General features: G+C 38.0%; 1 protein-coding gene across 4 annotated transcripts in view; it reads left to right on the top strand.

The window, feature by feature from the left end:
* The window catches only part of MAP4K3 (mitogen-activated protein kinase kinase kinase kinase 3), a 181,715-nt gene that overhangs the window by 65,265 nt on the left and 103,375 nt on the right, over positions 1 to 13,075 (top strand). Inside the window, exon 1 of one of the 4 annotated variants that reach the window (XM_064364021.1) lies at positions 981 to 1,076. The exons of the other annotated variants lie outside the window; for them this stretch is intronic. The gene's annotated coding sequence lies outside the window, so the exon portion shown is untranslated. Of the gene's footprint in view, positions 1 to 980; positions 1,077 to 13,075 lie in introns of those variants that run through there. 4 annotated transcript variants of the gene reach the window in all.

Genomic DNA, 13,075 nt, shown 5'->3' with positions numbered 1-13,075 from the left:
GTCTAGAGAAAGCAGTATGCTCTTTGTGGCACAGTGGGAAATAAGAAGTGATAAACTGATGATAGTTTCTGGAGAGCCTGAAATACTAGCCCAAAGCAGCCAGACAAAGCAGCTCACACCTGTAATCCCAGCACTTTAAGAGGATGAGGCAGGCAGATCAGCTGAGGTCAGGAGTTCAAGACCAGCCTAGCCAACATGGTGAAACCTCATCTCTACTAAAAAATACAAAAAAAAAAAAAATTAGCTGGACGTGGTGGCACGTGCCTGTATTCTCAGCTAATTGAGGTACTGAAGCAGGAGAATCACTTGAACCTGGGAGACAGAGGTTGCAGTGAGCCAAGATCACACCGCTGCACTCCAGGCTGGGTAACAGAGTGAAACTCCATCTCAAAAAAATATATATAGCCCAAAGGTTTAGATTTTACCCCGTAGACAGTAGGATTTTGTTGTTTTTGTTAGTTTGTTTTTACAGGTTAGTAACATGGTCTAACTATAGGAAGATTCACTGTGTGCAGGCAGATGGGACAGAGACCCTACTGGTAAGAAGACCTATTACTATTGTGACAGCCATATTTGAGTTGCATGCAAAGGGAAGGAAGGGGTGACTACATGAGGTTTTAGGTGGAAGAATAGGACTTAAAACATGATTGATAGGTTACAAGGGATAAGGGAGAGGTACAATATATGTCAAAATTGAGTTTACAGTAAGAATGGTTTTTGTCGTATTGTTTTGATTTTAGGGACTCATTTTCATGAGTTTTATACAGCTACGGTTTATGCCTATGTAACCTCAAGAATAGATGAGGAGCTACTAAAACATTTTATCTTTAAATCAGATCTAGTGAGAGAACAGAAAGTTGAGAGAGCTAAAAGGGTGTGAAATTAGAACTATTTTATTTAACTTTTTTTCTTTTTTGGGATTTTATTTTTCTTTTAGAGACAGGATCTCTCACTGTGTCGCCCAGGCTGGGAGTGTAGTGATGTGATCATAGCTCACTGAAGCCCCAACTCCTAGGCTCAAGTGATCCTCCTGGGCTCAAGTGAGCCTCAGCCTCACGACTAGCTGGGATTAACAGGTATGCACCACCACAACCAGCTAATATTTTAGGTTTTGTTTTTTTTTTTTTTTAATAGACTGGATCTCACTATGTTGCTCAGGCTGGTCTCCAACTCCTGGCCTCAAGTGATCATCATGCCTTGGCCTCCCAAAGTGCTAGGATTACAAATATGAACCACAGTGCCCAGCTAGAACTATTTTAAACAATATGTCATTGTTCTTGTTGGAGGGCATGATAAAAACAGAAAGAAAAGTGCCCATTGTATTCTTTACTTCCCTTAAAATCTACACCATGCTCTATTTTTCCTTGTTCTCTCCTTACTCCAGAAACATTTTTTGAGTCTGCTATAAAACTTACTTTACATATAGAAACTGTAGGGATGCTGCCATAATTTTTAGTAGAGTGGGAGGGGTATACTCCAGAGGATTTTCAGTAGAAATTCACTCCTAGGTTATGGGTATCTTCCTTGTTTTGGGTCTTCCATCAGATCCACTTGCGTAAACCTGCCTCTCGAAAGAGCTGGATCCAGTTAAGCAAAGGAGACCCAACAGGTTTATAGGTCAGGAAGCTCAAGTTAAGCCCTTCTTCCCTAACTACCTGGACACAATCCATTTGAACTAGAGAATGGTTTTCAAATATTCCTTTAAAATAAGAAAGGACTAGTTCTTTGAGATGAAAATAATCTTAATTCTTTTTATGTGTAAAGCACAGATATATATATATATATGCATAATGCATAAACATATGCAGAATATCTATGGTATTAAAATTTCATGGGGAGAGGGATTAGGAAAACAAGGTTGGGAGATACAGCATTAGGTTAGAAGTTTTTTCTTTTTATCTTAAAGAAGAAGTCTCACTGTTGCCCAGGTTAGATTGAACTCTCACCTCAGTCTCCCAAATAGCTGGGACTACAGGCTTCCAACACCATTCCCAGCTCTAGAGTAGGACTTTTTTTAGGGAGCCAGGGCCATGGTTCTTTCTCTCTCGTTTTTTTTTTTTTTTTCTTTTCCTTTTTTTTTTTTTTTTTTTTTTTTTTAAGACAGTCTCACTCTGTCACCCAGGCTGGAGTGCAGTGGCACAGCCACAGTTCACTGCAGCCTCAACTGCCCAGGCTCAGTCAGTCCTCCAATTTAAGGCTCCCAAATAGCTGGGATTACAGGCTCACACCACCATACTTGGCTTATTTTTAAATATTTTCTTCAGATGAGGTCTCACCATGTTGCCCAGGCTAGTCTGAAACTCCTGGGCTGAAGTAGTACACCTGCCTCAGCCTCCCAAAGTGCTGAGACTACAGGTGCAAGCCACTGTGCCTGGCCTCTTTTTTTGTTTAGACAGTTTGAGCAACGGAATGTCTTCCTGACTTTGTGGAACCCAAATTCAAAGTTCATTCAGTAACAATGTATGTAAATGTAAGTAATATTTATCTTAAGCATTAATCAAGAACACTTACTAAAACAGAGTCAAACAACTAAGTAGGCTGTAACTTATTTTTATCAGGTGAAGTATTTGAAGGGTTGTTTTCTTCATTCTCATTTCTGAAAACAATATGAATATTGCTATTATAATCATTTTTTCATTTGCTTTGAAATATCTAGGAATCAATACACTTATTAGATAGTTCCTTTGTATTTCTGTGTTATTGATCAGCGCTTTAATATTTCTTCAAAAATTCAAAGTTGGGTGCTGCTTCTGTGGTTTTAGGAAAGTTTTTTCTAATTTTATATTGTAATTACTTAAACCAATTTCTTACCTTTTTAAAGATTATGCAGTGGGTTTCATGATACCCTGATAGTTTAATGTAGTATTTCAGAGTATTTCCTGGTACTCCAGTAGTTTGAGACAATAATTGACAGCTTACAAAAAGTTGGAATGTTAGCCATAGATTACTGTGTAAATCAAAAAGTAAAGGTCCAAGGCCCCCTAGCCATCTGAGTGAACCCCTCCACAGGGCCAAAGTCATTCCAAAGTTACTCTGAAAAACTCCCGTTATTGAAGTGGAGGTTGAACGTGCCTCATTATACCCTCTTCCCTTTTGCAATTCAGGGAAAGCTGACTGGTATTAACATGAAGCAGATCTTAAGCTGGATAAGAAACATTTACAATCTATTCTCTCTAAAGCCTCCTACCTGGAGGCTTCATCTGCATAATAAAACCTTGGTCTCCTCAACCCCTTATCAGAACCCAGACATTCCTTTCTATTGATAATAACTCTTTAAACCAATTGCCAATCAGAAAATTTTAAAACTCTACCTCTGACCTGGAAGCCACCCCACACCCACCTCATTACCCTGCTACCAGCTGTCTCACCCTTCTAGATCAAACTAATGTAAATCTTAAATGTATTTTATTGATGCCTTAGGTCTCTCTAAAATGTATAAAACTAGGCTGTACCCCAACCACCTTGGACACATGTTCTCAGGTGGACTGTGTCATGGGCCATTGGTCACTCATATTTGGCTCAGAATAAATATCTTCAACTATTTTACAGAGTTTGACTCCTTTCATGAAAAACAGAAGTACCATTGATTTCATTTATTTTTTTCCACACTATGAAATAGAGTTTAGAAATTATGAATTTTGAATGACACTACACATGAAATTAAAAGTTAATTTGGAATTGACTTTAAAATAATTTTACGTGTAACATAACTGTATATTTTAAGTAGAATGGAAATGGGAATGGCATGAGAAATCTTGTTTATTTTTCATAGTCTAAGCTTAAATTTTTCTCTTGGCTATAAAACATTTTAAAAATTATTATGGTGTGACCCAAAAATAAAATTCTGAGCTCCCCAACCGACTGATGGACCCATCCCTCAGCCAAGGGCATTCCAAAGTTAACCTGAAAAACTAGTTCAGGCCATGCTGTTCCCATCTTAATGAGGCTTGGACATGCCTCATTATACCTTCCGCCCGTTCTAATTCAGGCTCAGCTGACCAGCATTAACATTAAAACAGAGATCTTAAGACTGATGAGCAGGCTTTTAATAGCAATAAGACACCAAGGCCAGGCACAGTGACTCACACCTGTAATCCTTGCACTTTGGTAGGCTGAGGCGGACAGATCACAAGGACAGGATTTGGAGACCAGCCTGGACAATATGGTGAAACCCCATCTCTACTAAAAATAGAAAAATTAGCCAGGTGTGGTGGCACACACCTGTAGTCCCAGCTATTCAGGAGGCTGAGGTAGGAGAATCACTCGAACTGGGGAGGCAGAGGTTGCAGTGAGCTGAGATTGCACCACTACACTCCAGCCTGGGTGATGGAATGAGACTCTGTCTCAAAAAAAAAAAAAAAGTACCAAATTCCAGCCTGACTCTAGTATAGCATCACATGACAGATAGCAGGCCCTGAAAGAAACTGAAGTATTTTATCCCAAATATATTTTGAAATGGTCCTGCAAAGCTGTCTCTTGTGGGAGAAATCTGTATTCTATAGAGAATTCCTTTTCCTTTCCAGGTCTTTTTCCTGATCCAGGTGGGAATTAACTGAGTCTGGCACTTTCTAGGTCTGACAGAAGCTCTGAAGCCTGCTACCTGGAGGCATGATAAAACCTTTCTATTGATTCCAGGTCTTTAGATAATAACTCCTTCAACTAGTTGCCAATCAGAAAATCTTTGACTCCACCTGTGACCTGAATGTCCCCGTACTTCTAGTTGTCCAGCCTTTCTGGACAAAACCAATGTACACCTTACACTTTATTATTTATTTTAGACAGAGTCTTTCTCTATCCCCCCAGGCTGGAGTGCAGTGACACCATCCTGGCTCACTGCAACCTCTACCTCCCAGGTTGAAGCAATTCTTCTGCCTCACCCTCCCATGTACCTGGGATTACAGGCATGAGCCACCACACCTGGCTAATTTTTGTATTTTTAGGAGAGATGGGGTTTCACCATGTTGGTCAGGCTGGTCTCAAAACTCCTGGCCTCAAGTGATCCGCCCACCTTGGACTCCCCAAGTGCTGGGATTACAAGCATGAACCACCACTCCTGGCCCACCTTACACATTTTGATTGTTGTCTTATGTCTCCCTAAAATGTATAAAGCCACACTGCAGCCTGACCACTCTGGGCACATGTTCTCAGGAGCTCCTGAGACTGTATTAGAGACCACAGGTCATTCATTTGGCTTGAAATAGATCTCTTCAAATATTTTAGAGTTTGACTCTTTGTCAGTGGTGGTAAAAACACATCACATGATACCTATCCTGTTAACAAATTGAAGTATTTAGTACAGTATTGTTAACTGTAACCATTATGTTTTACATTATACTCTAGAATTTTTTCATCTTACATGACTGAAATTCGGTACACATTGAACAGCAACTCCCAATTCTTCCTTCCCCCAGTCTCTGGCAGTGACCATTCTGCTTTCTGTTTCTACGTTTTTGACTACTTTAGATACCTCGTATAAGTGGAGTCATGCAGTTTTTTTGGTCCTTCTGTGACTAGCTTATTCATTTAGCATAGTGTTGTCCACATACATGCATTCCAAAGTTAACCTGAAATATGTTGTAACCTTGTTATATATTGTAGCATATGACAAAATATCCTTCTTTGTTTGGGTTCTTTCTGCCTCTTTGTTATTGTGAATAATGCTGCAATGAAGATTGGAGTCCAAATATCTCTTTGAGATTCTAATTTCCGTTCTTTTGGGTATATATCTGCAAGTGAGATTGCTGGATCGTATTGCATTTCTATTTTTAATATTTAGAGGAACCTCTATACTTTTTCCATAGTGGCTACATCATTTTACATTCCCATCAAAAGTGGACAGGGGTAGTCATATCCTGGCCAACACTTGCTATTGTCCTTTTTGTTTTAACAGTCATCTGAACAGTTGAGAGGTGACATGTCATCCTGGTTTTGATTTGCATTTCCCTGAAGATAGTGATGTTGTGCATCTTTTGATATAGTCCTGTTGGCCATTTGTATATCTTTTTTGAGAAATTTCTGTTCAAGTCCTTTGCTCTAAAAAAAAGTCCCCGGTATGATTACTGTATAAATGACAAATAAAAATTGTACAGTTTACAACATGGTGTTCTGATATATATATCTATATTGCAAAATGATCCATCACCTGTTGCTCTTTTTTAATTTTTTTATTTTTTGGGGGATAGTATTTTACTCTCTTGCCCAGGCTGGAGTGCAGTGGCACAATCTTGGCTCACTGCAACCTCAGCCTTCTGGGTTCAGGCAGTTCTCCCACCACAGCCTCCCAAGTACCTGGGATTACAGACACCTGCCACTATGCCCAGCTAATTTTTTGTATTTTAGTGGAGACAGGGTTTTGCCATGTTGGCCAGACTGGTCTCAAACCCCTGACCTTGGTGATCCACCTGCCTTGGCCTCCAAAAGTGCTGGGATTACAGGCATGAGCCACTGCGCCTGGCCCTTTGCTCATTTTTGAATCCAGTTATTTTGTGGGCTTTGTTTGCTTTGCTGTTGCATTGTAGGAATGTCTAATAACCCCTCATCAGATATATGGTTTGCAGATATTTTCTTATATTCCATAGGTTGTCTTTTCATTCTGTTAATTGTACTGTACAGAAGCTTTTTAGTTTGATGGAATTTCATTTGTCTATTTTTGCTTTTGTTGCCTGTGCTTTTAATGTCATATCTAAGTAATAATTGCCAAGACCAATACTATGAATGTTTTGCCCTGTGTTTTCCTATAAGAGTTTTATAGTTTCAGACCTTGCACTTAAATATTTAATTAATATTCAATTATTTAATTAAAGCTGGTTTTTTTTTTTTTTGTATATGTAGAATAGCATCCAATTTCATTCTTTTGCATTTGGACATTCAGTTTTTCCTAGAACCTTTGTTGAAGACTGTTTACTCCATTGCATAGTCTTGTCACCCCTGTAAAAGAGGATTTGACCATATATGCATATGTTTATTTCAGGCTTTCTTTTCTCTGTTCTGTTGGTCTATACATCTGTCTTTAGGCTAGTGCCATATTGTTTAATTACTGTAGCTTTGTAATACGTTTTGAAACCGGGAAGTGTGAGGCCTCCAGCCTTTATTCTTTTTTTCTCAAGATTGTTTAGTCTACTTGGGGTTCTTTGTGGTTCTGTATAAACTTTAGGATTGTTTTTCTATTTCTTAAAGAAAAAAGTTGCTGTTTGTTTTCCAGATTACATTAAATTTATAGATTATGTTGGGTAGTATGAACACTTTAACAGTGCTCTTTCAGTCATACAGCATGTCTTTCCATTTATTTTCTAATTGAATATTTTGTCATTTTCAGAGTACAAGTCTTTCTCCTCCTTGGTTAAGTTTATTACTAGGTATTCTTTTTGATGCTGTAGTAATTGTGATTATTGTCGTAAATTTGTTTTCAGATTGCTGTTAGTGTATATAATGCAGTTGATTTTTGTATCCTGTAACTTTGCTGAATTTATTAGTTCTAACAGGTTTTTTTGATGGAATCTTTAGAACTTTCTATATGGAATATAATGTAATCTTCCAACAAATAAAATTTTACTTCTTCCTTTTCAATTTGGATGTCTCTTATCTCTTTTTCTTATTTCTAGCCATAGGACATTTAACATCATGATCCAGGATAAAGAATCAAAAAGATGAGAATTAATTCCAGATGTATAAATTCTAACTAAGACCTACTTATTTCAAAGTAATATCTATTAGAAAACTGTTCCTTCATGTTTAGTTTTTCAGATGAATTTATATTTTTTTCTTGTCCAAAAAGGATTCAGTTGGCATTTTGATTGGAATTGCATTAAATCAGGCATTAATTGATAAGGCACTTACCATATTCAGAAGGGAAATGTCTTTTATTTCAAGTCTTTTAGCTCTCAGAATACTTTCTTATTTTTTTTTTCAGTCTTCTTTATTTCTCTCTTCTACATGTTTAACATCTTTGTGACTCTAATAAGTTAACATGGTTTTCCAGAAGCATCTTGACAAATGTCATTATAATGAAATAATTCTTTGCAGTATCAAACAGCTATTTAACATGAAAACTAACAACCAAATAGATTCTATTTAAAATGATGATTTAATAATATTAAGTTAAATATTTAATAATTAAATAAAATATAGTTTAAATAATGTTGAAAAATTTAATAATTATTATTTTTAAAGATTTAAAAAGCAAGTTTAAACTTTATGTATGGAGCCTATGCATTTTAAAGCTTATTCTTAGGTACACAGTTTAATTTGACATATTCTAATATGTTATTAAAGGATTAAAAAAATTGTTTCTGCCTATTTTTCAGGTGTTTGCTTTCCAGGAGCACAGTCATATATAGTAAATAATGAAAATTATGCATTTCTACTGTTTATACCACCTTTTTTTTCTTTTTTTTTTTTGTGGGTTTCAATTGGTTTGTACCTTTAGAATAATTCATTAATTCATTTATATTGAAAGACTCTAATGTGCTAGGGAGACACACGTAAGTAATGGGGAAAAATAGAGTAAGGGGACATAGAATTTTGACTATGGATAATTGCGATTATATATATATATAATCACATTATTACATAAAACATGATATAATTGCTTTAATATAGAGACAAAAGGGTGTAGGGGAGAGAGGGAGAGAGAGAGAGAAAGAAACAAGAGAAACAGGAGACAGAGATAGACAAATTTGTCTGAGATGATACAACTAGTAAGTTGTGAAGACAAGTTTCGTAGTTAGGTTTTCTGATTTCAAAGTGCATATCCTTAACCATGACACTGTGCTAGATATGTAGACAAGGCCAGCAGCAAAGTATGAACTTAATGTGACAGAAATAAGGGACCTATTCAGGGTTCATCTTTAAGCTATTCTTGTTTTGATTGTTGCTATAGTTTAGCTGTGTTCCCACCCAAATCTCATCTTGAATTGTTTCCATAATCCCCACATGTCATGGGAGGGACCTCATAGGAGGTAATTGATCATGGGGAAAATTACCCCCTTCTGCTATTCTTGTGATAATGAGTTCTCGTGAGATCTGATGGTTTTATAAGTGGCTTTTCCCTCTTTTGCTCATACTTTTCCTTTCTGCCACCAAGTGAAGAAGGATGTGTTTGCTTTCCCTTCTGCCATAATTCTAAGTTTCTTGAGGCCTCCCCAGCCATGCCAAACTGTGAGTCAGTTAAACCCTTTTCCTTTATAAATTACCCATTCTTGAGTATGTCTTTATTAGCAGCATGAGAACAGACTAATGCAGTAAATTTGTACCTGGAATGGAGTGCTGCTGTAAAGATACCCAAAAATGTGGAAGCAACTTTGGAACTGAGTAACAGGCAGAAGTTGGAACAGTTTGCAGGATTCAGAAGACAAGAAAATGTAGGAAAGTTTGGAAGTTCCTAGAGACTTGGAGGGCTCAGAAGACTCAGATATGGGAACATTTAGAACTTTCTAGAGACTTGTTGAATGGCTTTGACCAAAAAGTTGATAGTGATATGGACAATAAAATCCAGGTTCAGGTGGTCTCAGATAGAGATGAGGAACCTGTTGGAAACAAGAACAGAGGTGACTTGTTAGGCTTTAGCAAAGAGAGTGGCGGCATTTTACCCCTGCCCTAGAGATCTGTGGAACTTTGGAACTTGAGAGAGATGATTTAAAGTATCTGGTGGAGGAAATTTCTAAGCAGCAAAGTGTTGAAGAGGAAACATAGCATAAAATTTTGGAAAATTTGCAGGCTGACAATGTGATAGAAAAGAAATATACATCTCCTCAGGAGAAATTCAAACCGGCTACAGAAATTTATATAAGTAACAAGGAGTCAAATGTTAATCACCAAGACAATGGGAAAAATGTCTTTAGGGCATTTCAGAGACTTTCGCAGCAGCCCTTCCCATCACAGGCCCGGAGGCCTAGGAGGAAAAAATGGTATTGTGGGCCGGGCCCAGGGCTCCCCCTACTGTGTGCAGCTTAGGGATACAGTGCTCTGCATCCTAGCCGTTCCAGCTGTGACTAAAAGGGGCCAAGGTATAGCTCAGGCCATTGCTTCAGAGGCTGCAAGCCCTAAGTCTTGGCAGTTTCCACATGGTATTGAGCCTGTGGGTGCACAGAAGGTTTGAGAACCTCTGGCTAGATTTCAAAGGATGTATGGAAATGCCTGGATATCCAGACAGAAGTTTGCTGCAAGGGTGGAGCCCTCATGGTTCTGCTAGGGCAGTGCAGAAGGGAAACATGCCTAGTGGTGTTGTGAGAAGATGGCCACTGTCCTTCAGACCTCAGTATGGTAGATCCACTGACAGCTTGCACTGTGCACCTGGAAAAGCTGCAGACACTCAATACCACCCTGTGAAAGCAGCCAGGAAGGGAGCTGTACCCTGCAAAGCTACAGGGGCGGAGCTGCTCAGGACCATGGGAGCCCACCTCTTGTTATCAGCATGACTTGGTTGTGAGATATGGAGTCATAGGAGATCATTTTCGAACTTTAAGGATTAATGACAACCCTATTGGATTTCAGACTTGCATGGGGCCTGTAACCCCTTTGTTTTGGCCAGTTTCTCCCATTGGAACAGTTGTATTTACTCAATGCCTGTACCCCCATTGTATCTAGAAAGTAACTAACTTGCTTCCGATTTTACAGGCTTATAAGTAGAAGGGTCTTGCCTTGTCTCGGATAAGACTTTGGACTTGGACTTTTGGGTTAATGCTGGAATGAGCTAAGACTTTGGGGGCTATTGGAAAGGCATGATTGTGTTTTGAAATGTGAGGACATGAGATTTCAGAGGGGCCAGGAGTGGAATGATGTAGTTTGGCTGTGTCCCCACCCATATATCATCTTGAATTGTAGTTCTCATAGTCCCCATGTATTGTGGGGGGACCCAGTGGGACATAATTGAATCATGGGGGTGGTAACCCCCTGCTGCTGGTCTTGTGATAGTGAGTTCTCATCAGATCTGATGTTTATAAGTGGCTTTTCCCCCTTTTGCTCATACTTCTTCCTTCCGTGTGAAGAAGGACGAGTTTGCTTCCGCTTATGCCCTGATTGTAAGTTTCCTGATAAAGTCCTGTTCATTTCTGACACTCATAGTTCCTAGTATGTTCTCTTGCATCATATTAGCTGCTCAGTGTATGATGGCTGTTGATTATTTTCTCAAGAGAGAATATTTTAAGAATATCTGTTATCTTTGTCCAAATTAAAGCATTAGATGTTTTACAAATATACAAGTGTACACTCAACATATCTATCTACAAAGTTATAACCTACAAGATGAATTTGATCTGTTGGTAGTGGCCATGTTAAATAGCTGTTTGATACTGCAAAGAATTATTTCATTGTAATGACATTTGTCAAGATACTTCTGGAAAACCATGTCAGCTTATTAGGGGTATGAAGACGTTAAACATGTAGAAGAGAGAAATAAAGATGACTAAAGAAAAATAAGAGTGGATAATGGAAGGTGACTTGAAGTTCATGTTTACTTCATAGGGGACAGATGTAAGGTAACAGGACACATAGTTTACAAATAGGCCAAGACTTGGTTCCCTGAAGAGATGGGTATACTGGTCTGTTAGTTTACATCCCAATACAGATATTCTTGCTTTCCCTGTTTGATTTTTATATAACCCCTACTTCTATTCAGTGTGATACATGTCAACTACCTTCATGCAATGACTTGAAATTAGATACATAAGCTGTTAAATACACAAAATGGCAGTGCCACCTCCCCACCAATAGTTTGATGTTAGCAGCTTTACCATCTCTGTTTTAACAACAGTAGTTGTATAGTAATTTTCTTAGTTTCATTTTTGGCTTACTGTTTTATAAAAAATTACTGGCTAGTTTATTCAAAATGTATATGCTAATAAGAGTAGGTCTTACAAACTTAATACAGTTGACACCAGTGTAAATGATTAGGCATATCAAAAAGGGTATAATTTTAACTTTTGTTGAGTAGCCACTTAGTGTAATATTATGTATTATTTTGTCAAGGAAAGAATGAGGAAAAAGTAAAGAATTATATGAAATGTTGGAAATGCAATGATTTGTCAATTGGTATCTAAAAGGCAAAAAGACATTAGGGGTTCTGCATTCTATTTTTGTTTTCAGGGGAAAACCTACCCTCATAACATTCATGTCTCTTCTGCTTTCACACATTTGATTTAATACACCTGTTTATAGGAAAGCATTGTGTACTGAATAGAGAGAAGTGCCTATAATCTTGTTCATTTTATCTATTCTGTTAGTAATCCACGTAAACATTTGTGAAGCACCTACTACATTTTGGACAATCTTTTCCATAAATGGATGGTAATAATTATATCACCTTAGGATAATGTTAACTGTTGTAATAACTGAACTGAACATATCTGTGGCTTAACATAATAAAATTTTATTTGTTTACTTGTTTATTTTTGAGACATAGTCTTGCTCTCTCTCCCAGGCCGGAGTGCAGTGACATGATAATGACTCACTGCAGGCTTAACCTCCTGGGCTCAAGCCTCTCAAGTAGCTGGACTACAGGTGTGCCCAACCATGCCCAGCTAATTTTTTTATTTTTTGTAGATACAGGGTCTCACTATGTTGCCCAGGCTAGTGTCAAACTTCTGGGCTCAAGCAATCCTCCCACCTTGGCCTCCTGAAGTGTTTGGATTACAGGGATAAGCCATGGCACTTGGCCTTATTTTAAGGTTATGTAATAGTTCAGTGCAAGTGTTCAAGGTTTAGGATAACTTTCTTTCTTTTAGTGACTCAGGGACCCCAACTTCTTCCATTTCCTGAGGACTTGGTGTCATATAGACTGCTAATGGGGGTAAAAATAATGGGAAAGGGAAGCATTAATTTGCTCACGTTCTATTGGCAAAAACTAGTCTTTTGGGCACATCAGTATGTACATTGACTGGGAAATGTTGTCTTTGAGTGAGTGAGTAACTGCCATCCACCAATACTATGCCATTTGTGGATGGCTAGTCAGCTCTACCACAATAATAATAATGTTGATTATAATGACGTATTTGTATCCTATGACCACTTTAACAGATTTCCACAAACTTGGTGATTTGAAACAACACAGATTTAGTCTCTTAAAGTTCTGGAGTTCAGA

The sequence above is a fragment of the Aotus nancymaae genome, unplaced genomic scaffold (genome assembly GCF_030222135.1).
Source record: "Aotus nancymaae isolate 86718 unplaced genomic scaffold, 86718_ANA_hifiasm-v0.15.2.pri h1tg000057l, whole genome shotgun sequence".
NCBI classification, from domain to species: domain Eukaryota; kingdom Metazoa; phylum Chordata; class Mammalia; order Primates; family Aotidae; genus Aotus; species Aotus nancymaae.
This window is presented reverse-complemented; position numbering and strand designations above follow the sequence as displayed.